The 24,516-nt window shown below is 35.2% G+C and overlaps 1 long non-coding RNA gene across 1 annotated transcript; it reads right to left on the reverse strand.

Annotated features, from left to right (window-relative positions):
• Positions 1 to 23: 23 nt before the first annotated feature.
• LOC132053754 (uncharacterized) lies at positions 24 to 17,148 on the reverse strand. Its single transcript, XR_009414203.1, has 2 exons — positions 16,887 to 17,148; positions 24 to 140 (listed from the first exon to the last, which is right to left on the reverse strand). It is a non-coding gene; the product is annotated as an uncharacterized LOC132053754 (long non-coding RNA).
• Between the last annotated feature and the right edge of the window lie 7,368 nt (positions 17,149 to 24,516).

The raw sequence follows: 24,516 nt of genomic DNA on the forward strand, positions 1-24,516 counted from the left end.
AAGCATGAATTCGGATTGGTGAGTTCAAATTCGATTTCTTTTATCATTTTCTTTTCATTTTCTATAGTACAAAGCTTTAATTGATTTCGTCTGGTTCTTTCTTTTTCTGATCTGGACTGGCATATCCATAAAAATTCGAACTTTTGGATTTCAAATGGAGTTTTGACCAAGAAATCCCGCCTAACATCTTAGAACCCTAGCAAACCTGAAGTTCATCGTATAAATACTAGCATTGGGAGTCCATTTGGAAAAAGTTTTAGAATGGCCTCTTTACCTCTGGAAGCTGTTTTCAGCCGCCCCTCTTGCCTTCACAAAACTTTTGTTTTCTTTTCTTTTCTTAACTCCAAAAATATTAACTGCTTGCTGCGCCTTCACAAAACTTTTGTTTTCTTTTCTTAACTCGAAAAATATTAATTGCTTGCTGCTATATTTTTATCTAAAAAAAAACTACTAGAGTTCGAGGTTGGAGTACGTCGGATCTCAGACCTCGCGCCCCAGTTTCACTGCACCGAAAAAGATCAGTCCTTCTCTTTATGTTGTTATTTTTCAAGTTGTAATTAAGATGTAAAAATCCGCACTCATTCTTTATTCTTGCATTGTTAACATGGACTTTCAATATCCGAAACCTCTTTGCTTAAGTCCTCTCAATAAATGTTTGTTAAAAATGTGAATATTCATGCGTTCATATTCAGGAAATTAGTGTAGGAATTTCTTTATATGCTTACTGTGCCACCTAACTAAATACTTCATGAATGTGAATTTGGTCTTACCATGATTGAGGGGGTCATTTCCTTTGTGGTGCTACAAAAACTTTGGCCGAATGTGTAGCCTATGTTTTTATCTTACTCATATCCTGGAAAGTATGTTCATCTTTGAGTTTTAAAATGAAACAAAGAAAAAAAATCCTATTCATGCCCTTTTGTACTTAATATATGCTTAGATATTAGGAATTTAGCGTTATGTGCCGCCTTGTTGGAATTCCTGCATTTAAAAATCCTCTCCTTATGAATCTATTTATTTTCTCATCATCGACGAGTATTGTCTGTATGAGAAATCATGTTTCATCACCTCTGTTTAATTAAAATAGCTCTAAAATGAGAACTGGATTAAGGTAATGTATTCTCATAGGTTTTGTCCATGTACTAGAAACCATATTCTTATTTGCTGGAAAAGGAATCAATATTAGTTGTTTACAGAGTACATATCAATTCAATGGAACCCTTGGTTTTAGTTTAGTTTAGAAAATGACTTGAGTGATTAATTAGCAGCATCATGCTAAGAAGCTATTGTACCTTTTCTTTTGTGAATGAAAAACAGAGTTATTTGCGTAACTTTAAAGAATGTGTTCCAGGATCCCCTTGTTTTTGTTTGAATGATCTGTATGTCTTAATATTTATAAGGTTTGCTTATTGCATTTGTAAGAATGAATCATTTTGAATCTATGCTCATTTAAGTATTTAAGCTTGCCTAGTTGAAACTATAATATGGAGCTCACTGATTGTTATCATGCTTAAAATTGAATCGGTGTGTGTTCATTTTGGGACTGCGAAAGAGGAGGAATCTGATGTGAACTATATTTGCCTAAACTTCTGAACGGATTGATACTATAGAAGGGAAATATATATATATATATATATATATATATATATATATATATATATATATATATATATATTTTTTTTTTTTTTTTTTTTTGTGGATTATTACATTGTTGCAAATAGAATTCCTTCTGGAATTTTCTTTTTACACTCTTAAATATTTGAATTGTCTCATTAATTTCTTGTTTTCCCTTCCTTTTGCATGTACACTTTGGGAGTAACATGTAGTCTTTCATGAAAGGCTCTCACCGCTGCATAAGTCCCTTGCCGCCATTGGATATGGAATCGCGTCTTCTTTTCAGTCACTTCTCTCGTTCCCTCTAAACTCATCCGAACAAAAATTGCAAAGAGGGATGAGAGGAAGTCTGGAACACAAAATTGTTTCCTCATTCAGTTCTGTCCCTCTCTGAAAAAACATCCCAACAGGAGCGAGGAAAAGAGGGGAGAAGAAAAGAACGACTCTTGCATTTTTCAAACTTGTTATAGGATTTATTAACTGTTTGTTCTCTGATTGTGTATGTGTTACACTTAAGATTACTAGTCTTCAAATACCTAATTTAGAGGGGAGGCACAATTGGTACATTATTTCAGCAGCTATCGAAAAGTAATATTTTCCAAAACTCTATTTTATGAACCCCAAAACGGTTTAAAAATTGGCTATGTAGTTTTTGAAAGCACAAACGTGAAAAAAATGATTCTTTATAGTCTTTTGGTCCATCATTGAAAGTGAAATCTAAATATATTTTGTATCTCCGAAACCGCATTTTTTGCCAAACCAGGATGACGCCAAGTTTAGGCCTATTTTTAAATGAAGGAGACTTGCTTATAAAGATTTTTTTTTTTTTTTACTTTAATAGCTGATATGCATATTGCCTTACCTTTCCTATTTTTTGTCACCTCTAACATTTGAGTAGTTAAAGACAATTGATTCTAAATTATGGATTATTTTAAACGCTTAAAAGACCTTCACTAACAACAACAACTGCATCACCCTTTTTTATAAGTTTAACTTATAACTAAAATTTTCATTACTTCTTTAATATTTTAATTTTTAATTAATTAATCTAAAGTTTAAATTATTTACAAAAATTCAAATAAAACAAAAAATAAAAAAATTGTTAATCGTAATTAATTATGAATCTTAAAGGATGCTTAACCCCTTCCTCTTATGATAACTAAGAACCCTTACCTTCCTAATCACATTAGTTAAGACAATTAGACCTAAATATAATTTTAAAGTTAATTTTAAGCATTTATTTAATTAATAAAGGTGTCCTAATTCACCGTTAAAATAATTAGGGTGGCTTAACCCTCCTTAAGAACCCTTTAAATAATTAGGATACTCCGCATTTATTTAATTTGACCGTTAAAATAATTAAAATGACGTATGGTGAATCACTTGGCGTCCGCTTTCGAATTCAGTTTTTGCCTGGGAATATTAGGTTCTTAACCATAACAAACTTAGGTTAATAATTAATTTTTTGGATGTTTTAGTTGATTTTTTATTTTTATTTTTATTTTTTATTGCTGCTTTTATTTTTTCTCTTATGTGCTTTTAAGTGATTTTAATTATTGCTTTAATTATTTCCTCATGTGAATTTTTCTATGTAATAATATGTTACCGCTTTCTTTAACTATCATTCCGTTCATATTTGCTCCACTTCCGGAAATTCACACTGTCACACGTACACGTGAGGTGTGTTTTGCGCACCCGCAAAATTTCTTTCAAAATCCCAAATTTTAGGAGAGTTGGCATATGCGCGGGGTGTCCGAATTTTTCGTGCGAAAGCCTTCTCACTCGAGAACCGCATTAACCTTGAAAGTCTAGTCAATCAAATCTAGAAAAACCTAGGATAGAGCTAAAACAACACTTTTTTCCTAAGGGCATGCATAATTAAATATTGCTTAATATCCTTTCGTATATTTACATTAGTAAACCTTACCCAAATGTTGAGTTCACGACCCCAAGCGACGCTTATCATATTGTGTGCATCATTTAAAGGTTGATGTGCCAAAATATGGACCATTGTTCTAAATTAATTAAGCTTTAGGAGGGCGGGTTTATCTAACTTTTTTGTGATGCAGATTAATCATGACGATCCCAAGCTTTAGTGAATAGAAGACTAGCCTTGGCGCGCCTTATCAATAGTGAAGAAGTTTGGACGCGACGAAGAAGTGCACTTAGCTTACCTAGATTAGGAAATATTTTAGCTGGTATGTAATAAAGCTTTAAAGATATGTTTGTATCTCATTTTGGGAATATAGTTGTTTAATTGATTAAAGAGCAATGGGATGACATATAATGGCACATTCATCTTTCAAATATACGCTTAGCCCTTTAGGATAACGAGGTCCCCCGCATATGGTCCACGGATGGATCTATAGTAGGCCATTAATCGAGTTAATTTTAAGCATGGAGGAGAATTAAGAAACGGGTGTAAGGAGTCACGGTACAGGTGGTGGTGGAGTAAATAAGTAGGTGATGTAACCACAAGCGTGATTTGGAGAGATTGGAGGAAGACACATCCGAAGAACAAGATAATGTAGCATACGGAAATACGTACTCATGAAAAATAACATGGCGACCGACATATACACGAATTCGATTTGGGATCTAGACAACGATATCCTTTAGAATTAGATGCATAACCAAGAAAAAATACAATGGACCGAACGAGGTGTGAGCTTGCAGAGACACTCGAGCGTAAAGGCCATGAAAGCATTCACAACCAAAAACTCTAAGAAAATTATAGTCCGCCGGTCTATGAAAAAAGTTTTTCAAAGGGAGAAAGTTTGCAAAATATTAAGCAATCTATTAATTGTATAAACAAAGATAATAAGCAAAGCATCAACCCAAAATTGTGATGGTAAATTAGCCTCTACGAGAACAAGATGTACCATTTCAATAATATGCCTGCTTCCGTTCGGGCAACCCCATTTTGTCGAGGAGTGTCCGGACACGATTTACGAAAAAAATTCCGTTGTAGAAAAATGTGAGAGCATAGACGTGTTATCAAATTCACCACCGCCATCACTTTGAAAAGTCTTTATTTTAGTGTCAAACATGTTCTCTCGCTAGTTTTTGAAAGGCACAAAAATGTGTGAAAACACTTCCGACTTATTTTTCATAGGGTACAACCATGTAAATCGAGAAAATCATCAACAAAAATAACATAATATTTGAACCCCAAGTTCGATAAAATCGGTGATTGCCAAACATCTGAGTGAATAATGTCTAGAGGAAAAGAACTACAGTGATCTACTAAATTAAATGGTAAACGTTGAGATTTTCCTAAACGACAAGGGATACAATCACTACTGAAAGAGTTAAGCAAACTAATGCTATTATTTTTCCTAAGACGATCTAAAGTATAGCTCCACTATGACCTAATCTATGATGCCAAATATCTCCTGTGCTGACGTCGAGCAACAAACGCTTGAGGATGAGAAGACACCGAATAAGACAGCTAATGATAAACATCACCCTTACCGGAGTCTTGCAGGGAGAGTTTGACCCGAGGCTTTGTCCACGTAAATGTAAGAATCATCAAAATTAATAGAACAATTATTATCCTTACACAACTTCTTGACTTAAATTAATTATGACCATTGTTCGAGGAAATTAAACATTGAGCTTGGTGAGTGACGGATGTGTGTAACGAGAATATCCAATATTTTTAATATTAAGCAAAGTACCATTCCCAACCAACACACGATCAAAGCTGATAAGGGGATTTTGTAAAAAATTACCTTCACAAGGGGTCATACGCTTTAGCGGACGCAATGAGTCGATGTCACGACCCAACAGGCCGCGACGGTACCCGATACTGACTCGAGCACCCCTTACCTCGTGTCATACTTCTACTACTAAGCGGGCCACATGAATTACACCGTCATTTCTTTACTTAGCATTATCATTTACAACATTATTATGAACATGTACTACTAAACTTTACTAATTTAATATACATCGACGGGGACAAACAAACTACAAAATATCTTCCGTACCTATCCGTTAAACGAGCCTCTAAACAAAATACATATAATATCAAAGGGCACATTCAACTATGTACACAAAAGTAGTACCAAGAAATCCGAGGTTCCTCGAACAACCGGAGCACGTCAATGCACCGCCTGAGAGCTCCTAGATCAAGTCCGTCAACTCCGATCTCACATGCAAGATGGAAACGGCAGCCGTAACCGAGAAGCGGACGCCGCAGTGCAATGTACCGAGTATGTGAGGCATAAGTAATATCAGGTTGATTAAAATTGGATACATAAAATTGGACATAGGAAAATGACATAACATATAACCCGTATCTCTATTTGACAACTCGGGGGATATTATGTAAGTAAACTTTACCGTCTAGAGTATTATATAAACATCGCAAGTAACCGCCCGTCCGTGGAGGTACCTGTGATCACCGCCCCGCCCCCATATAAAGTGCGCGCGACCGCTCGCCCGACCAAATGGACATCGCCCGACCATATACGGTGAACATTTTCCGAGGATCATGGACAACGATATGGTCATTAGAATGCCCCCTGGGGCGTATGCCATGCATGCTAACTTTCAAAAAAAAAAAAAAAATATCCGCAGAATAACCGGCCCGACCATGTAGGTACGGTGTGTAATGAGCCCGCGACGTGCCTCCCGCGTCCGGGTAGACACCGCCACCGTAAAGGTTAGGGCCGCATTCACAACGTGTCGTAAAGTAAATCATAAGAAAATATAAAGCATGCATGAGAGCCAAGTGAAAGCTACAACTTTGCCGGAGTGACATAAGGTCGATAACCTCCGATTACGTTTTTATGGAATAATCGTGATCACTCCGCTCACTCAGGAACCAATCTTAATTGTAGACTAAATGAAGTTAATGGCATTAAGAGAAGCATGGAATAAGATCATAAGCCTTATAAAACATTTATTCATACACTTTAGAATCTTTAGGAAATAGAGTCATAATAAAATAAAATTGAAATCAAAAGCTTGCTGGACACTTTCATACTCATATTGAATTCCTAACTCGAAACTTTAGTCACGGAATCATTCTTATCATACTCGTCTTAAACATATTCTCTTCTTTATTATCTTCGTTATTGTCATCACGTAAATATTTCCACGAAAAACACTAATCGTTGATAAATGGAACAATGAAGAAAATCTCGGACCGATGGGTCCACCTCGGGTCTAACGGAAGCGGCACACAATTTACGTATAATACATTTCATGACATTTACGTAAACTTTAAAAGTCGAATTTATTTTGCAAGTTCAAACGTTTATGCAATTTTTCCAACTATTCATAGAACATTTAAAATTCTATTGAATGAAAAAAGGGTCAAATTCAATCTTAAATTTCTAGGAATAGGGATCGTCCCCGAGGCTCCGTATCCAAACCTAATGTCTAAATGCGAGAAAAAAGTGCAACAATACCTTTTCCGCCTTTTACGTCTCTCCTCCAAACTCAAGTTCCAAATTCGCTAAAATCTACAATTTGGTCACATTTACCAAATGTTAATTAGAGCATCTAGAAGTTGAAATTTAAAGTAATTATTTGTCGCCGAAATTTCGCAAAGACTCTCCCCGTAAATACATCATCCCCGAAATTCAACTTAGCCAATTTTTAATCAACAACAATCCGGGAATTCAACCCGGCCAAACTATCAACACAACAACCAACATACTAAATAAAACTTGCTCACCATTCCTTCATAATTCAACACATATAATGCTATACATACAATATACACCACAGCCACCACCTCTATATTCATGTTCTTCATGAATTCCATTCATTTTACACTCTACATCTACGCACAACATCCATAACTTATAAAAAGGGAATGAATTCTTACCTTCGAGCCTCTAACCCTTCACTTGACGAGAAAGACAACTCGTACGAAGATATGTTTTTCGTTTGCTTCAAGAACCACTCTACTTTGCTTAAAGACCCTTCAATGAATTGTTGCTAAGAGATAAATTTTTTGATGAAAAATTCCCAAGGATGTTGTTGATGTTACTTATGGCCGAACGGTCCTTTAAAATCCTTCTTCTTGTTCTTTCTCTTCTTGACATAACTTCTGAAATAAGATGACTTAGTCATCTTTTAACTTAGTTCATTAACTCATACGCGGGCTTAAGCCCACCATGTTAAGATGACTCGCCAAAATACGGCCCAATGATCAAGCCCCTTTTTTTTTTTTTTTTTGTATTCTACATCTCATAAAATTTATTTTCCAACTTTCCAAATTTACCCTTCGCCTTCCTCCATATTTTCACGAGTCATATGGGCGAATTTACTTTTTGCCCCTAGCCTCTCTTAATATTCCCACTTCCAAATTCTTCTATAAGCAACTCATACGCCTAACAAAATAAGAGTAAGGCCTTGCTTGTCATCTTCCCGCAATTTTTGAATTATCCGATTGTACAAAAACGCGGATATAACAAGCCGAAGTTGTGGGGCCATTTGTTTCACCAATGTACATAGTACCAAAAGACTCTAGGGAAGATCATTAGCAACAAAGGCATGATTGAAACGGTTATTACATTGTAACGCAGAGTGACCAGATACCCACAAATTTGAAAAAAGAGATTAAGGCGTGCTACCAAGATTTGCAAGATGGGTGACATCAAGTAGCATCGTGAACTATAAGGAAAGGAGAAACACTACCAATACCTCGATGAAGACCGTCCATTAAAACTAATGCGCGAGAGAGTTATTGCAAAAAACTTGTCGTAGTTGACTACGACCACTTGAACGAGCTTCGCCCTTCCTCCGCGACCACGACCTCTAGATGAGAAGAGCGACCGCCACCCCCCTTGAGATACCGTCTGACTACTAGATGTAGAAAAGGGATTAGAAGATACATTCTGGGCAACAAAGCTTGGATGAGTATATAACAGAGTCGAGCTCGTTCAAAGTCGTCGCAACCGCCGTCGCTAAGCAAAAGTTTGGCGCGAAGTTCTTCCAGAGATAGTCGCCGAAAGTGTGAGTAATAATACCAACCAGTGTGTCATACCCCTTTCTAACCCAAGAAGGACATGGTCAATAAAATCTTGAGAAGAATCGATAGTTAATCGTCGCGAGGGAGTCTCTGCTATTTTCTTAGCTTCCCTGATACTCATCGATAGTCATAGAATCGCTGGCGCAAAGTTAGTAAGTTGTCGCCTGGGGTTCTATTGACTTGTCTCCGATTAGCATCCATAAACGTCCGTGTAGGGATAGCCAAATATCACGCGATGTAGTAATGTTGAACATCAACGAGACCTCACGATACAATGTTGCAAAGAGCCAAGACCGTACACTTTGATCAACTCTAACCCATGAACGATGGGTAGTGGATTAACTTGTCAAGCGACGGAGACATTACATAAAAATCGAGTTCGTCGAGTGTAGAGCCATCCACAAACCAAGAAGTTCATGAGCGATCAACGAGGAGGTGAATTATACGCCATGTAAGATAATCTTCAATCGAACGAGCTGAGAATCACCAAAAGTGACATTGGCAAGCCCAATGCCGCAAAGTCACAGTAACGGAAGCGGCGTGGAATTGTCGTTCGGTTATTCCACCGTGTGCGTGGAAGTGAAGTCGTGCCAATCGGGCCGTAACAGACTGCGTAATGTTTGACGCAACACCGTGAAGCAGGAAAGATCGAGGTAAAGAGGAAAGGAGGAATTGAAAAGATGGCGAAAGATCCCGACGAAATACCGATGTAGATCGAGGATTCAATATCCGCGTGGAAAAAGGAAGCGAGATATCCGAAGAAAGGGAAGAAAAAAGCCGCCGGGAAGTCATAGTATCGAGGAAGAAGTGGCTAAAAAGAAAGACAACGATTAAATAAAGGTGGAAAGCCCCGAACTTCGATACCATGTAAATCGAGAATTAGTATTGGGCCGAATAATGCACCGCATCTTTCTTCATATATATATATATATATATATATATATATATATATATATATATATATATATATATGAATGCAAAGGGATATTGGTAAGGGAAATAGCTAACCTAGTACAATACAAATACATGGACTATGAGTCCTAAATCTACACGGACAATGAGTCCTAATAATTAAGATGCGTGATTGTTATTTAATATGCTTGTGTTATAAACTTTGTAAGTTGTTTGCTTGCTTTCTACGTGATCTACTTGCATTTATTTGTAATGTGCCCTTTACTTGAGTGTTTGTTGTGTTCCTTTATTTGTTATTTACTAACATCATTAGTTTCCCTTAATTTCATAAGAGAATTGAATTTGTATTTTCCTTATCTTTCAATCTTTATTGTAGATTGTCCTTTTACTTACCTCTTTATGTCTCCTGGTGTCTTTTAATTATTTTTATACATAAACTTCACGATTTTTTTTTTTAAAATGATAATCAAATAATTCCGCGCTTACCGCACTTTAGCAACTCTAGAGAACCTTTAGTGCCTATCCCTCCATTTTTTTGAGCGTGATCCCCTATTTTTTTACAAAGTAGGACGTTTTATTCGAAAAGTTCTAATCGTCGGAAGTCTTTAATTATTAAATTTCCTGATTTTCGCATCCGCGAATTAGCCTCGAAAAAAATTCTTTTGCCAGCACTTGAAGTTAATTCTTATCATTCCAACTATTTTTTTAGGCATACTCTTATAATTGTTTTTCCCATTATTGTTTCCTTAGTTAACCAAATCTATTTTTTTTTTCTAAAAAAGTGTCAAAATAATTGGCCTCGCATCAAGTTCGAATTCTAGAGCTTTTACCTTCTCCAATTTTCCAAGTCCTTTTATGGGCATGATCTTCCATCTCAAACGACATAACATTTGGTCCATTAGTTCTGCGCCTCGTAGGATCTATCTAGCCCATTTGATAATTTTTCACCATTTATCGCTTCTTAAATTGGTAGATGTCCAAATTTATTTGCGCAATCTATCAAATGACACTAGTTGAAATTTATTCGACATTTTCCATCAAGTTGTTCAAGAATGACTTTTCAAGTACCTTACTTCTGCGGAGTCTTCACTCGTTTAATCGCATCATTCTTATTTTTGGGTCACCGAGATTTATCTTCGCGCACCCATTAATTTCAATTTTTGGCATGCAAGTCGCGAGGGACAATCTCATAGGTCTCCCGTCCTTGACATTTTGCAACCCGCCAATGCTAAAATAAATTTTAGAGCCGTTCGCAACTCTTGGGTATATTAAGTTCAACTCTCGTGCGCTCGATCAATCATAATTTTTCTATCTTAATCCCGAGTTTGTCTATAATATATCCCAACAAGCATCAAAATATGTCTAAAGCCATAACCTGGCTTTAGCCTCTTTTAAAATAACCTTTATAAGACTCGATCCATCGGTTTCTTCTTAGGGCTTAGGAAAATTTCTAAATGCGGACTCTTAGCCTTTAACACTTTCTTGCCTCACGTTAATCATACCTACCCTACACATGGGAAATATTTCATTTTCCTTCCAAAGGTTGACTTAAGTTGAACACCGAAGGCAACACGAGTGTCATTGTTTGAAAGAAGCGATCCAAAACTATTGGATAATGGTAGGATCGTTCAGAGACCATTGGCTCACCCTCAATTTGTTTTGAATCAACCTCCAGCCATCATGCCGATGCCAAATCATAATCAAGCAGCTTATCCACAATTTGCAAGTCAAGTTCCTCCTCAAAGCCAAGCAATTGTTGGACCAAGGTTTATTGTGCCAAATTTATCCTTTCCTGCATCTGCTGCAAACACTTATGATATAGCCAGGCAGAGCACTAAGAATGGTTTCATTAAGAAAGACCGCTAGGCGTATGGTGGGAATTTAAATAATGACATGAAGTAGGATAGTTTATCTTTATGGGAACAATTATTTACTTTTATAAGCTTGAAAGATCAATCTTTGTATGTCTTTTATTATTTTATTTTTTTTAAAATCTCCTTTTTAGCGAACTACGCTTGACCCGATTCCTCGGTGGATACGTAGGCAGCCCACATAGGGACCCGGTCATATTAGAATAGAAATTTTAATATTCCATTTGCATGTAACTGGAACTACGTTTGACCTGATTTCCTGTGGGATACAGCATACGTAGGCCGCCTATATAAGTCTCGGTCTTATTATTATAAAATTTAATATTCCCCCAAACAATGAGAATGAAACTTGGGCAAATTTTTGGCATGCAATCAAGACATCTTCATCAGAAACATCCTAATTACCGGGGCAATTTTTTGGAATATACTGGAGTTAGGGAAGGATAAGAATCAAATTAGAGCCAAGCTTTGGTGTTCGACATAAGTCAGCCTTTCTTCAAACTTCAAATTCTACTCCAATATAGTTTGCTTTTTCTTCCATTAATTCTCAAGCGTTAGAGCCTACTAGCTAATAAGTTATTCTCCTTTCTACAACTCAGTCATCTCTTAGGTAATCTATTCTTGCTTAACAAATCACGAACTAATTTATCACATATTTTATTATTTTGTGCATTTACTTCATTTTTATATTGTTCATGCACTAACACTTTATTTTGTGTTTGTTTAGTTTTATTGTATTCTTTAGAGGTTGCTTAGCATTAAACATTGTTTTGGTTGCGAATCTGCATTAAGGACGAGACTAAAATGGCAAAGAGATCTGAATCGTTCAACACTAACATGGGATTGGTGCCAGAAAAAAAATGATGATAGCGAAAAAAATGTGGTTCGAAGAAACATTTTGGTCAATTTGGGAAATACCTTCAGTTTTCTTCCAAACGCAACCTCAGTTTCCAGCTCAACCCAAAACATTTCCTTAACCATTTCTCCTAACCCAACTTCTACTTATGCTCTTGCTCCACAAATGCCATCAACCTACACTCCCAATCAAGTAATGATAATTCCTAATCCTCAACTTTCCATAACCACAACTCCATTTGAGAAAAATAAGCAAAACAAACTAGCAATATGCCCATATAGGAGGCCTAGAAAGGAAATCAAGTCGATTTGCCAAGAAGATTTGGGAAAAGAACTCCACGATTTGAGGAAAGCCATTAATGAAGAGTTACATTCAAGAAATTTCCAGAGTTTGAAGTATGAAGATTTATGTGTGCATCCAAATGTTGAGCTTCCGCAAGGGTACAAGATACCTAACTTTAACACTTTCAATGGTGAGGGAGATCCCGTCGCTCATTTAAAGGACTACTGTAGCAGATTAATTGGCATTGGACATGACGAAGCAATACGAATGAGACTATTCATTCAAAGTTTATCAGGATTGGCACTCACTTGGTACACCAAACAAGATTTTAGCAAATGGAACACGTGGGAAGATATGGCCCGCGACTTTATAAAGCAATACGAGTTCAATGTTGGAGACGATCCGCACATAGCCGATTTGCTCAAATTAAATAAAATGCCGCATGAGTCTTTCCAAGAATATGCCATACGATGGAGGTTAGAAGCTTCAAAAATACATCCTCTATTGCCTGAGGTAGAATTGGTCTCAACCTTCATCCGAATTCAACAAGGCTTATACTATGATAAGCTGCTCGGAGCTTGTGCACGCAACTTCTCTGATTTGATTAGGATTGGTAAAGAACTAGAAAGTGGCATTCAAGGAGGAAGAATTATAAATAGCTCAGCAACACAAGCCATTCACCAAACCTTCCAAGCGAAGATACCAAGAAATATGCAAAGCGAAATAAAGGAAAACAAATTCTCTTCCATGACTATGCATCAAGCGCAATGCCATCAAAGTCACCAAATTTTGCAATCTTATGCCACTATGCAGCGTCCTAGCTAGCAAAAATCGCAACATGGTTGCCAACAAGGGTTTCACCAGGCACAGTCTAGCTCTCGACAACAGAAGAAGATGAAATCTTTCTCCTTCACCCCTCTCGATGAGCCATTGTCAAATATACTTGAGAGATTAAGTGCTGGGGGCATTCTACAACCAAAAAAGGGATTCATACCTAAGCATCCACCGCCAAACTTTGATTTATCTAAGATTTGTGCTTACCACTCAAACATTCAAGGGCATGACACTGAAGAATGTCTAGCGTTGAGATTCAAGATTCAGATTATGATTGAAAATGTCAAGATAAAGCTACAACAAGAACCTCCAACCGGCAATGATAATATCGCAAACACAAATGCAATTATTGTTGAGGGCGATCCATCAAAATCAGCACCAAGGCCTTTGAAGAGAAAGCGTACAACAACTCAGGAGGACTGACTAAGAAGTCATCTTGCAACTTGAGAAAACCATTCTCCCCCTGCCCGCATTTATGAGTAGCTACTATTTTGCAATTTTTTGTAATGAACTACGTTCGACCTGATTCCTGTTAGTAGCGGGATACGTAGGCGCCCATGTTGGGTTCGGTCTCAATAAATAAAAATTTCAATTCCCCCATAGCCGAAACCGGGCAAATTTTGCAAACGGCCTATCATTATTTGGAAAAAGCAGAAGTTGAAATCGCAAGCCATATTCATATAATCAGATTTCCGCAATGCCATAGCAACGAGAAGCGCAAAATCAAAGCCAAAGCTTCAATATTCAATGCAAGGCAGCCACTTTCTTTTATACGAACAAGTTTCTTTAAGTAATGTGGGCCGATTTAGCTATTCTTCGAATGCATAGATCGAATCACTAGAAGAAAGAGATCACCAGATTCATGAAACAAAGGATGATGCAAAAACAACACGAATTTCAAAACTCATAATTTTCTTTGAGTGCAGGAATTTTCTTCATAGAAACATTTCAGCAAGGTAGAATATCCCCAAGTTATTAGCATTGCACCATGAATGTTCATTATTGCAAAGGCACCACGCTTGGCTCTCCATATTATATTTTAAATATTTGCTATTGTGAAAGCACCGCATCATATTCTTATTTGTAAGTACGCACCAATATTCTTATTTGTCCACCCCTAATGGATATATTGAGTTCGTCCACCCTAAAATAGGATATATCGGGTTCTTTCACCCTAAAATAGGATATATTGGGTTCGTCCACCCTCTAATAGGATATATCGGGTTCTTCCACCCGAAAATAAGATATATATAGGATTTTTTTCACCCTAAAATAGGATATATTGGGTTCTTCCACCTAAATAGGATATATTGGGTTCGTCCACCCTCTAATAGGATATATTGGGTTCTTCTACCCTAAAATAGGATATTTTGGGTTCGTCCACCCTCTAATAGGATATGTTGGGTTTTTCCACCCTCAAATAGGATATGTTGGGTCGTCCACCCTAAAATAGGATATATCGGGTTCTTCCACCCTCAAATAGGATATGTTGGGTTCATCCACCCTAAAATAGGATATATTGGGTTCTTCCACCCTAAAATAGGATATATTAGGTTAATCCACCCTCAAATAGGATATATTAGGTTAATCCACCCTAAAATAGAATTTAGGTGTTCTTACCCTCAAAGAATATATTGGGTTTCGTCCATCCTAAAATAGGATATATTGGGTTGTCCACCCTAAAATAGGATATATTGGGTTAATTATTTTATTTGGGTCGTCTACCCTCAAACAAGGCATTTGGGTTTGTCCACCTTAAAATAGGACGTAATTGGGACTGTCCATCTTATAATAGGGCTTAATTAATTTGTTTTGGTTTGTCCACCTTATAATAGGACTTAATTATTTTATTTGGGTTTGTCCACCTTAAAATAAGACGAAATTGGGTTTGTCCACCTTATAATAGGACTTAATTATTTTATTTTGAGCATGTCCGCCTTAAAATTGGACATCTTAAGTTGTATAAAGCGCACCGATTTTGCACTTACATTAATTCTCATTTTTTTTTCACTAATCTTGCATATGCACTAGTTTTTATCTCAAATAATCTAGCAATAATTTCGCGCTGATTTCTTCACTTGCACCAATTTTATCACTTTCATTCTATCTTAATGCTTTCATTTATTACTAATGGCTATACCTTAGATCTTTGTAGCAGATTTAGCAGGTAACATCGCACAACGTGGAACTTTATCTAATGCAGTGAACTGGGACAATTTGTTGGGAAGGAACGACTTCGCTCTTAAATGTCTTGTTTACGTCTGTAACCCGACAACTAAGTTTAGTTATGCTCATAATTAGATTCCTCCCGTTCAAACACCCTTTCCTCAACCATAATACCCAGTGTCATCATATTCGACACTGGGGCAATATTTTGGGATTCGCATCAACCTTGTTTCCTTAGTATCACCGTTCTTCCTAGAACTACACACGGCCTGATACTCGTGTAACCCGAGATACGTAGGCAACTTGACCGGAGTTCGGCTACAATTCTCTCAAAATTTCTTCATCCTTATAGTCTCTCAAATTCTTTTAGTCGGGACAAAATAGGCTACTAAGTCAACGTCATTACCCAAAAATTGTTTCATCATTACCGGCCAAAGAGGGACAAGTTGTTGACAACCAATTTTGTCCCGCCTTTCTTCCAAAATATTTATTTACGCTTCTAATATTTTTGACAACTTAAAGAATAGTTATTTATTACAATTATTAGCTTTCTATTAATTTTGTCATTCTTCATTATCCAAATGTAGTCATTTCATGTTATCATTATCATTATTATTGTTATTATTATTATTATTATTATTATTTATTTATTTATTTATTTATTTTAATCATTATATTGCGATCACTTAATATTATAATCGTCATGATCACTTTTAACATTTTTGTTCATCATCTTACGCAAAACGCATCGCATTTATTTATCAATTAAAAGATAGCATTTACTTACTTTTAAATTTTTTAAATATTATCGCACAACTATTACAATATCATATAATTTTATTTTTTATTGGAGTACTAATAAATATATTTTTATATTTTTATATTAAGTAATATTTTGATACATATTAATTTATAATTAAATAAAGAGCGTCTTTCATCTTAATTTAGGAGCGTAAAAGAATATAAGGAAGAAAGCATCTTAAGTACAAAATAAAAGACTTCATATTAGCCCAATTCATATAAAATCTGATCCAACATTTTAGCCAACTCTAGCCCAAAACATGGCCCAAACGTTTTAGCCCATCCATCCCAAATATCCCTAAACGTTTGCAAACCTAATTTCTATTCAAAAAACAGCCGCACCTTATTCTTCTCCACATCCATTCTCGGTAACGTTCCAAAAACATTTCAACCCAAAATCAGAGGAGGTCTCACCTTTTCGGGAAAGACCTCAGATATCTCGTGCTAAGAACGCTCTTTGACTGAAGGTTGAATTCGGATTGGTGAGTTCAAATTCGATTTCTTTTATCATTTTCTTTTCATTTTTCTGATCTGGACTGCTTATCCATAAAATCCGAACGTTTAAATTTCAAATGGAGTTTTGACCAAGAAATCCCACCTAAAATCTTGGAACCCTAGAAAACCTTAAGTTCATCCTATAAATACTAGCATTGGGAGTCCATTTGGAAAAAGTTTTAGAACGGCCTCTTTACCTCTGGAAGCTGTTTTCAGCCGCCCCTCTTGCCTTCACAAAACTTTTGTTTTCTTTTCTTTTCTTAACTCCAAAAGTATTAACTGCTTGTTGCTATCTTTTTATCTAAAAAAACAACTACTAGAGTTCGAGGTTGGAGTACGTCGGATCTCAGACCTCGCGCCCCAGTTTCACTGCACCCGAAAAAGGTCAGTCCTTTTCTCTATGTCGTTATTTTTCAAGTTGTAATTAAGATGTAAAAATCTGAACTCATTCTTTATTCTTGCATTGTTAACATGGACTTTCAATGTCCAAAACCTCTTTGCTTAAGTCCTCTCAATAAATGTTTGTTAAAAATGTAAATATTCATATGTGTTCATATTCAGGAAATTAGTGTAGGAATTTCTTTTATATGCTTACTGTGCCACCTAACTAAATACTTCATGAATGTGACTTTGGTCTTATCATGATTTAGGGGGTCATTTCCTTTGTGGTGCTAAAAAACTTTGGCCGAATGTGTAGCCTATGTTGTTATCTTACTCATATCTTGGAAAGTATGTTCATCTTTGAGTTTTAAAATGAAACAAAGAAAAAATCCTATTCATGCCCTTTTGTACTTAATATATGCTTAGATATTAGGAATTTAGGGTTATGTGCCGCCTTGTTGGAATTCCTGCATTTAAAAATCCTCTCCTTATGAATCTATTTATTTTCTCATCATCGACGAGTATTGTCTGTATTAGAAATCATGTTTCATCACCTCTGTTTAATTAAAATAGCTCTAAAATGAGAACTGGACTAAGGTAATGTATTCTCATAGGTTTTGTCCATGTACTAGAAACCATATTCTTATTTGCTGGAAAAGGAATCAATATTAGTTGTTTACAGAGTACATATCAATTCAATGGAACCCTTGGTTTTAGTTTAGTTTAGAAAATGACTTGAGTGATTAATTAGCAGCATCATGCTAAGAAGCTAGTGTACCTTTTCTTTTGTGATTGAAAAACAGAGTTATTTGCGTAACTTTAAAGAATGTGTTCCAGGATCCCCTTGTTTTTGTTTGAATGATCTGTATGTCTTAATATTTATAAGGTTTGCTTATTGCATTTGTTAGAATGAATCATTTTGAATCTATGCTTTTTGAATCTATGCTCATTTTTGAAACTATAATATGGAGCTCACTGATGGTTATCATGCTTAAAATTGAATCAGTGTGTGCTCATTTTGGGACTGCAAAAGAGGAGGAATCTGATGTGAACTATATTTGCCTAAACTTGCTGTGATGCGGATTGATACTATAGAAGGGAAATATATATATATATATGTATATACATATATCCCGTATATATATATATATATATATATATATATATGGCTATATATATGTATATATATATATATATTGTATATATATATATATATATATATTTGTGGCTTATTACATTGTTGCAAATAGAATTTCCTTCATTATGGGAATTTTCTTCTTTACACTCTTAAATATTTGAATTGTCTCATTAATTTCTTATTTTCCCTTCCTTTTGCATGTACACTTTGGGAGTAACATGGAGTCTTTCATGAAAGGCTCTCACCGCTGCATAAGTCCCTTGCCGCCATTAGATATGGAATCTGCGTCTTCTTTTCAGTCACTTCTCTCGTTCCCTCGAAACTCATCCGAACAAAAATTGCAAAGAGGGACGAGAGGAAGTTTGGAACACACAATTATTTCCTCATTCAGTTCTGTCCCTCTCTGAAAAAACATCCCAAAAGAGGGGAGAAGAAAAGAATGACTCTTGCATTTTTCAAACTTGTTATAGGATGTATGAACTGTTTGTTCTCTGATTGTGTAAGTGTTGCACTTAAGATTACTAGTCTTCAGATACCTAATTTAGAGGGGAGGCGCAATTGGTACATTATTTCAGCAGCTATCGAAAAGTAATATTTTCCGAAACTCTATTTTATGAACCCCAAAGCGGTTTAAAAATTGGCTATGTAGTTTTTGAAAGCACAAACGTGAAAAAATGATTCTTTATAGTCTTTTGGTCCATCTTTGAAAGTGAAATATAAATATATTTTGTATCTCTGAAACCGCATTTTTTGCCAAACCAGGATGACGCCAAGTTTAGGCCTATTTTTAAATGAAGGAGATTTGCTTATAAAGATTTTTTTTTTTTTTACTTTAATAGCTGATATGTATATTGCCTTACCTGTCCTATTTTTTGTCACCTCTAACATTTGAGTAGTTAAAGACAATTGATTCTAAATTATGGATTATTTTAAATGCTTAAAAGACCTCCACTAATCCTGCTCACCCTTTTTTAAGTTTAACTTATAACTAAAATTCTGTACTTCTATTTTCTTAGCCTTAATTAATTAATCTAAGTTTGACCGGTTAATCGTAATTAACGGATCTTAAAGGATGCTTAACCCTTTCCCTTTAGGATAACTAAGAACCCTTACCTAGAATCACATTAGTTAAGTAGACCATTAATCGAAGTTAATTTTAAGTATTTATTTAATTAATAAATGGTTGTCCTAATTCACCGTTAAAATAATTAGGTGGCGACTCCTTAAGTTAAATAATTAGGAATCACATATATGTTGTACTCCGCTTTGACTCGGTTAAAATGGAGTATAACAAGGCGATTGTGAATCTTCGTCGCCCAATACCACCACTTCACCACCTTTGTCGCCCAATTTTTGCTGGCTGGAAATTGTCACCGACATGTAGCTAGGAACCTCCATTCACCTTCATAATACACCCATCAAATCGTCTCCTTCTCCGCTACCAAGATTCATAACTTAAAACCTTCAAAACTCACTCCATATCCATGAATTTCAGAATATCTGAAATCTCTAATTTCTTCGTTTTCAAATTCGTGAAGATACACTTATCTACACAACACAAAACTTACATAAATGGATAGATCTTGAATGAATCTATCGTTTCGTATCGATTTCAATACGAAACCTCAAAAACCAATTTTCAGATGAGTCGTCGACTACCACCCTAAAGCTCTGGTCTCGTTACTTTACACTCTTAAGACACTGATCATGAGGCGTTGAGTTTCCTTCATTGTGATGGTCGGATTTCGATATAGCGACTGAGCATAGGACAACACCTCAAGTCTATTGGTTGCCTTTGCATATTTCGTTTGTTCTGTTGGTTAACTATGTTTATACAGGGTTATACAAAGCATATACATTATTTATGTATTATATATACAGTGTATATAATGTATAATATTCCCTCTGTCCCAATTTATGTAGCACCATTTGACTTGACACGGAGTCTAAGAAAGAAATTAAGGGAAGACTTTTGAAATTTGTGGTCCAAGACCCTAAATCATTTCATGAAGGGTATCATTTCATGAAGGGTATGGAAAGGGGCCTAAAATGCCCCTGAACTATTGGATTTGGTACAAAAATGCCCTCCGTTTACCTTTTCGCTCTAAAATGCCCCTACCGTCAACCTATTGGGCCTAAATTGCCCTTATTTTTAACGGCCCCTTGACGTCAAGGACATTTTAGAGCGCAGAGGTAATGGAGGGTATTTTTGTACCAAATCCCATAGTTCGAGGGCATTTTAGGCCCTTTTCCGTTTAAAAAAAAACACTCTCTCTCTCTCTCTCTCTCTACACTCACCAGCCCACCCAACGCCCTTTGACCCATTCTCTTCTCTATTCCATTTTAGTCTTCTTCCTCCCATCAACCCCTCCCACCTCCAATATTTTCTCTAAATTCTTATTTGTTTGCTAATTTTTTAAAAGTAAACCGTTTAAGTATGCAAAATCATTTTAATTATGACCAAAATAATTAAATTAGTTTGAGTTTCAATCTGATTCTAAGTTTTTATCATTTACTTAATTATCTAAGCTTCTTGATTTAACAGAGTAAAATATTATTTATTAATTATAAGTTAGATTATACAATTAATTAAATAATTGTTTTCACTATTTAATAATTAAAAATTCTGATAAATGCCTTTAAAATCATAATAATTAGCAAATATATACTCTTCATTATTGCCAGATTGGTTGCTCTTGATTTAAACCCGCCTTGAACCTGTCTTCAACCGGTTGGTCCATTGGATGAACCATTGGCTCTGATACCACTTATTGAGGTCGAACTAATAGGGCGTCACGCGAAAGCTATCAAAACAAACCTTGAATGACGATAAATTAGACAATATAGAAAAATATGCTAAAAGGCATAATATTATAATATGTTTTGGTCAAGTGACTTGCATATTGAAAAACTAATATAAAAATAACTATAAAAATTGTAGAGAGAAAAATCTCCCCCTAGGCAAAACTCTTAACCCTAAAAAAGACTACATTGTGGATGCTATTGTGGTATGTTGTATGAGAGGGATTCTACAATTTATAGAGGTCTAAAACATTTTCCTCCAAGAAAAGGAATTGCCAAATATGGAAGAGAATTATATTTTCCTTTCAGGAAAAGTAAAACAATTATGGTTATACTTTGACTTTGAAAAGTAAAACTCAAACTTGGTAAGAAAATCAGGGCAAAAAAACCCTAACACAATCCAAAGGAAGCCCATCCTTCGTCTGAGAAAGAAGCTACATGGGCCCTCGAATCACGGTGAATAATATGGAGATTAGAATCAGGGTATACATTTAGAGTACTCACAAAATAATCAATAAAATGTTTTTTTTCTCATATTTATGTTATGCTTGTGGCTATTTATTTTCTGCTAACAAAATTTGTTAACAAATTTCAGTTTAGGCTTCCGGACTTATGCCTTGTTCCATATACGCTTTTAAAATACTGCTTAATCTTTCTTAATCATATCATATACCTGCATTGATAATCAATTTTAATGAATCTGGCTTGTAAGAAATATGAAAATTTACTGGAAAATAAATTGGCAAAAAACTGCGAAAGAATAGAAATAATGGATAACATATTTTGAGGAATGTATGGTTCATAAGGAATTCGACCCGTTCCTAGTATTTGGTTATTTGAAGATATTTTATACCAAAAATGAAAAGAAATGACTTCCATCATTTAAGGGGCCAAAGTTATTTTTCTTTACATAATTCTAACGTATACTGTACAGTACATCACTTGCTTCAATCAACATAGAGACATGATTTACTTTTTATATTCAAATTAGATACCAAAAAAACACTATCATCATACTTCCTATGTCCCAATTTATGTTATATAATTTTCTCTTTAGTTTGTCCCAAAAAAAATTATACATTTCTATATTGAGAAATAAATTAACTTAAAATTTTCCCTTTTACCCTTAATGAAATGATTTACAGCTACACAAATATCTATGGCCTGTTTTAGGCCACACGTTTCAAAAGTCTTCCTTTCTTTCTTAAACTCCGCACCTAGTCAAACTATTTCACATAAATTGGGACAGAGGGAGTAATTGTTATCCGATCTATTCCTATAATTTGCACGAAATTAAAAATATGGTATTTGTTGTGGGGGTCTCAACTTATGTCCATTAAGTTCAAGATTACTTCACTTTGGTTGCTTTATTTCACTATGTGTTAATTCAAATTGAAAGATATTGACACTTATGTACATGTTCCTTCATTTTGCCCAGAATTGTTCTTACTCTTTATCTTTACATTGGTGGGGGATTGTTGGACAATAACCTTGTGATACCGCAAAGAATAAATAAATTCTCATATCTCCTTTTCAATTCCATTTTAAAGACTGATTTATTGGTGATTTTAATAGCCAGATAAATGACTTATTAAGTTCTTCTTAATGGCTGAGTTAATGGGTCATTAATCCTCTTTGACCCTTTCAGATTTTCAGCTTATATAAACTAGCCTTCTTGGTGAATTATTCACACTGAAAAAATCCTTCTTCTCATCTTTTCTCTTGAGTTGTTTTCTGGGAAATTGGTTTTATGCAACTCCAAACTTTCAGCCACTAGTGCAAGTGCTTGGCCAATGTGTGGAACCTTAGCGAGTGACCGCCTTAATGATTTCAGACTTTAATAAATCGCAAAGAAATCGGCTTTCAATTTAATGACTTGCGATGTAACGTTAATGATAAGTTGATTCTATCCTTTTGTTCAATTTTTGATTGATATTGTTAATATTTCCAACAATTACCATATGCTACCTAGCTTTATACTCAATGAAGTACTGAAAAATGATCAGTAAAATAATTTTCCCACAATAAAACATGAATTCTCACGGAAAAAGAAAAAAAAAGTCATCTTTATGTCAAATGTTGCACCCTTAGAGTCAAAGAAGGAAAAAGAAGGAAGAAATGTAACACACTGGCCTGCAACAAATACCATTTTCTTTACCGTTCTTTTTTTAAATAAAAAATTGCCCATCTCCATCAAACTATCACTCTTAATTCCTAATTTATTTGTGTTGGATTCAACATCATCATGTATTCATCTCCCTATAGTAAAGACGGATTTGTTTTGAGTGAAAACCAAAACCATGGGCTGACTTAAAGCCTTAATGTAAGCTTGAAACTTTTGGTCCATCTCTGCTTTGAGTTATTTTCCAAATGAATATAACTAAATTAAACGCATGTTGTTGAAGAGTGCATCGCTCATAAATGGCGCTACTGTTTGCTTGAGAATAAATATAAGCAACTTCTTTCATAGAATCTTCCTCAATTTAACCAAATACACCTTTTAATATCAAGTGGACAATAATAACTCTAAAAAATCCCAATATGGAAGAAAGCATGGAGTGTTTGTTCCATCTCTTTTCTCTCATTATTTCTCATTGGTCTTGGTATCTTGAAAAGATTATTTTATATTCGGAGACAAATTTAGTATCTAGAGTCGATAGATAAGAAAATGAATATGATCTTATCACACACATATGTATATACTTTTAAATAAATCATGTATAAATTCGTATAGTTCGAGCGGGAAGCAATGAATTTAGTTCATAGATCTTGCCTTTAATCCGACTCTAGTTTTATTCTTTCTCTAGGTAAACATTGATGTTGGCGCTTTTAGTCAATCTGGATCCTGAAGATATTTAATTCGTTAGGTAGTATTAAATCAATTAAAGTACCTCAAAAGCTTAATCCTTGAGATATACTTTTCTTTTGTCAATTATTCATTTAAAAATAGGTCACTGAGTCATGAATGAATGAACCTTTCTGAATGTACATACAATGTACAGTGAACTCCCTTATATTAGATAGGATAGAAGAGGAGTACCCATTGTAATTAATTTCAAATTGCTAATCTCCAAGAAATTTCCAATAATGTACGAAGTTGTTGCTAAACTTTTGTCTGCAAATGACAATAGCGTTAATCATCTTTTTTTGTTTATATATGAAGGAAATTTGCAACTTGTTCGTGCAATACTGTTACTTTTAAGCCCACAAGGCCACACTCATTAGCCCTCTCAAGAAAACAAAAAGGAAAAAAGAGAAGGAGAAGAAACACGAGACTCGAATAAGGTAGGACTTAGCCATTTCCCTGTTAGTTGAATTCCTCACCTCGTTTCATTGTCAGTTAGGCTATTCCCACGTCAGAATTCCCTCCCCC

This window comes from Lycium ferocissimum, chromosome 1 (genome assembly GCF_029784015.1).
Source record: "Lycium ferocissimum isolate CSIRO_LF1 chromosome 1, AGI_CSIRO_Lferr_CH_V1, whole genome shotgun sequence".
NCBI classification, from domain to species: Eukaryota; Viridiplantae; Streptophyta; class Magnoliopsida; order Solanales; family Solanaceae; genus Lycium; species Lycium ferocissimum.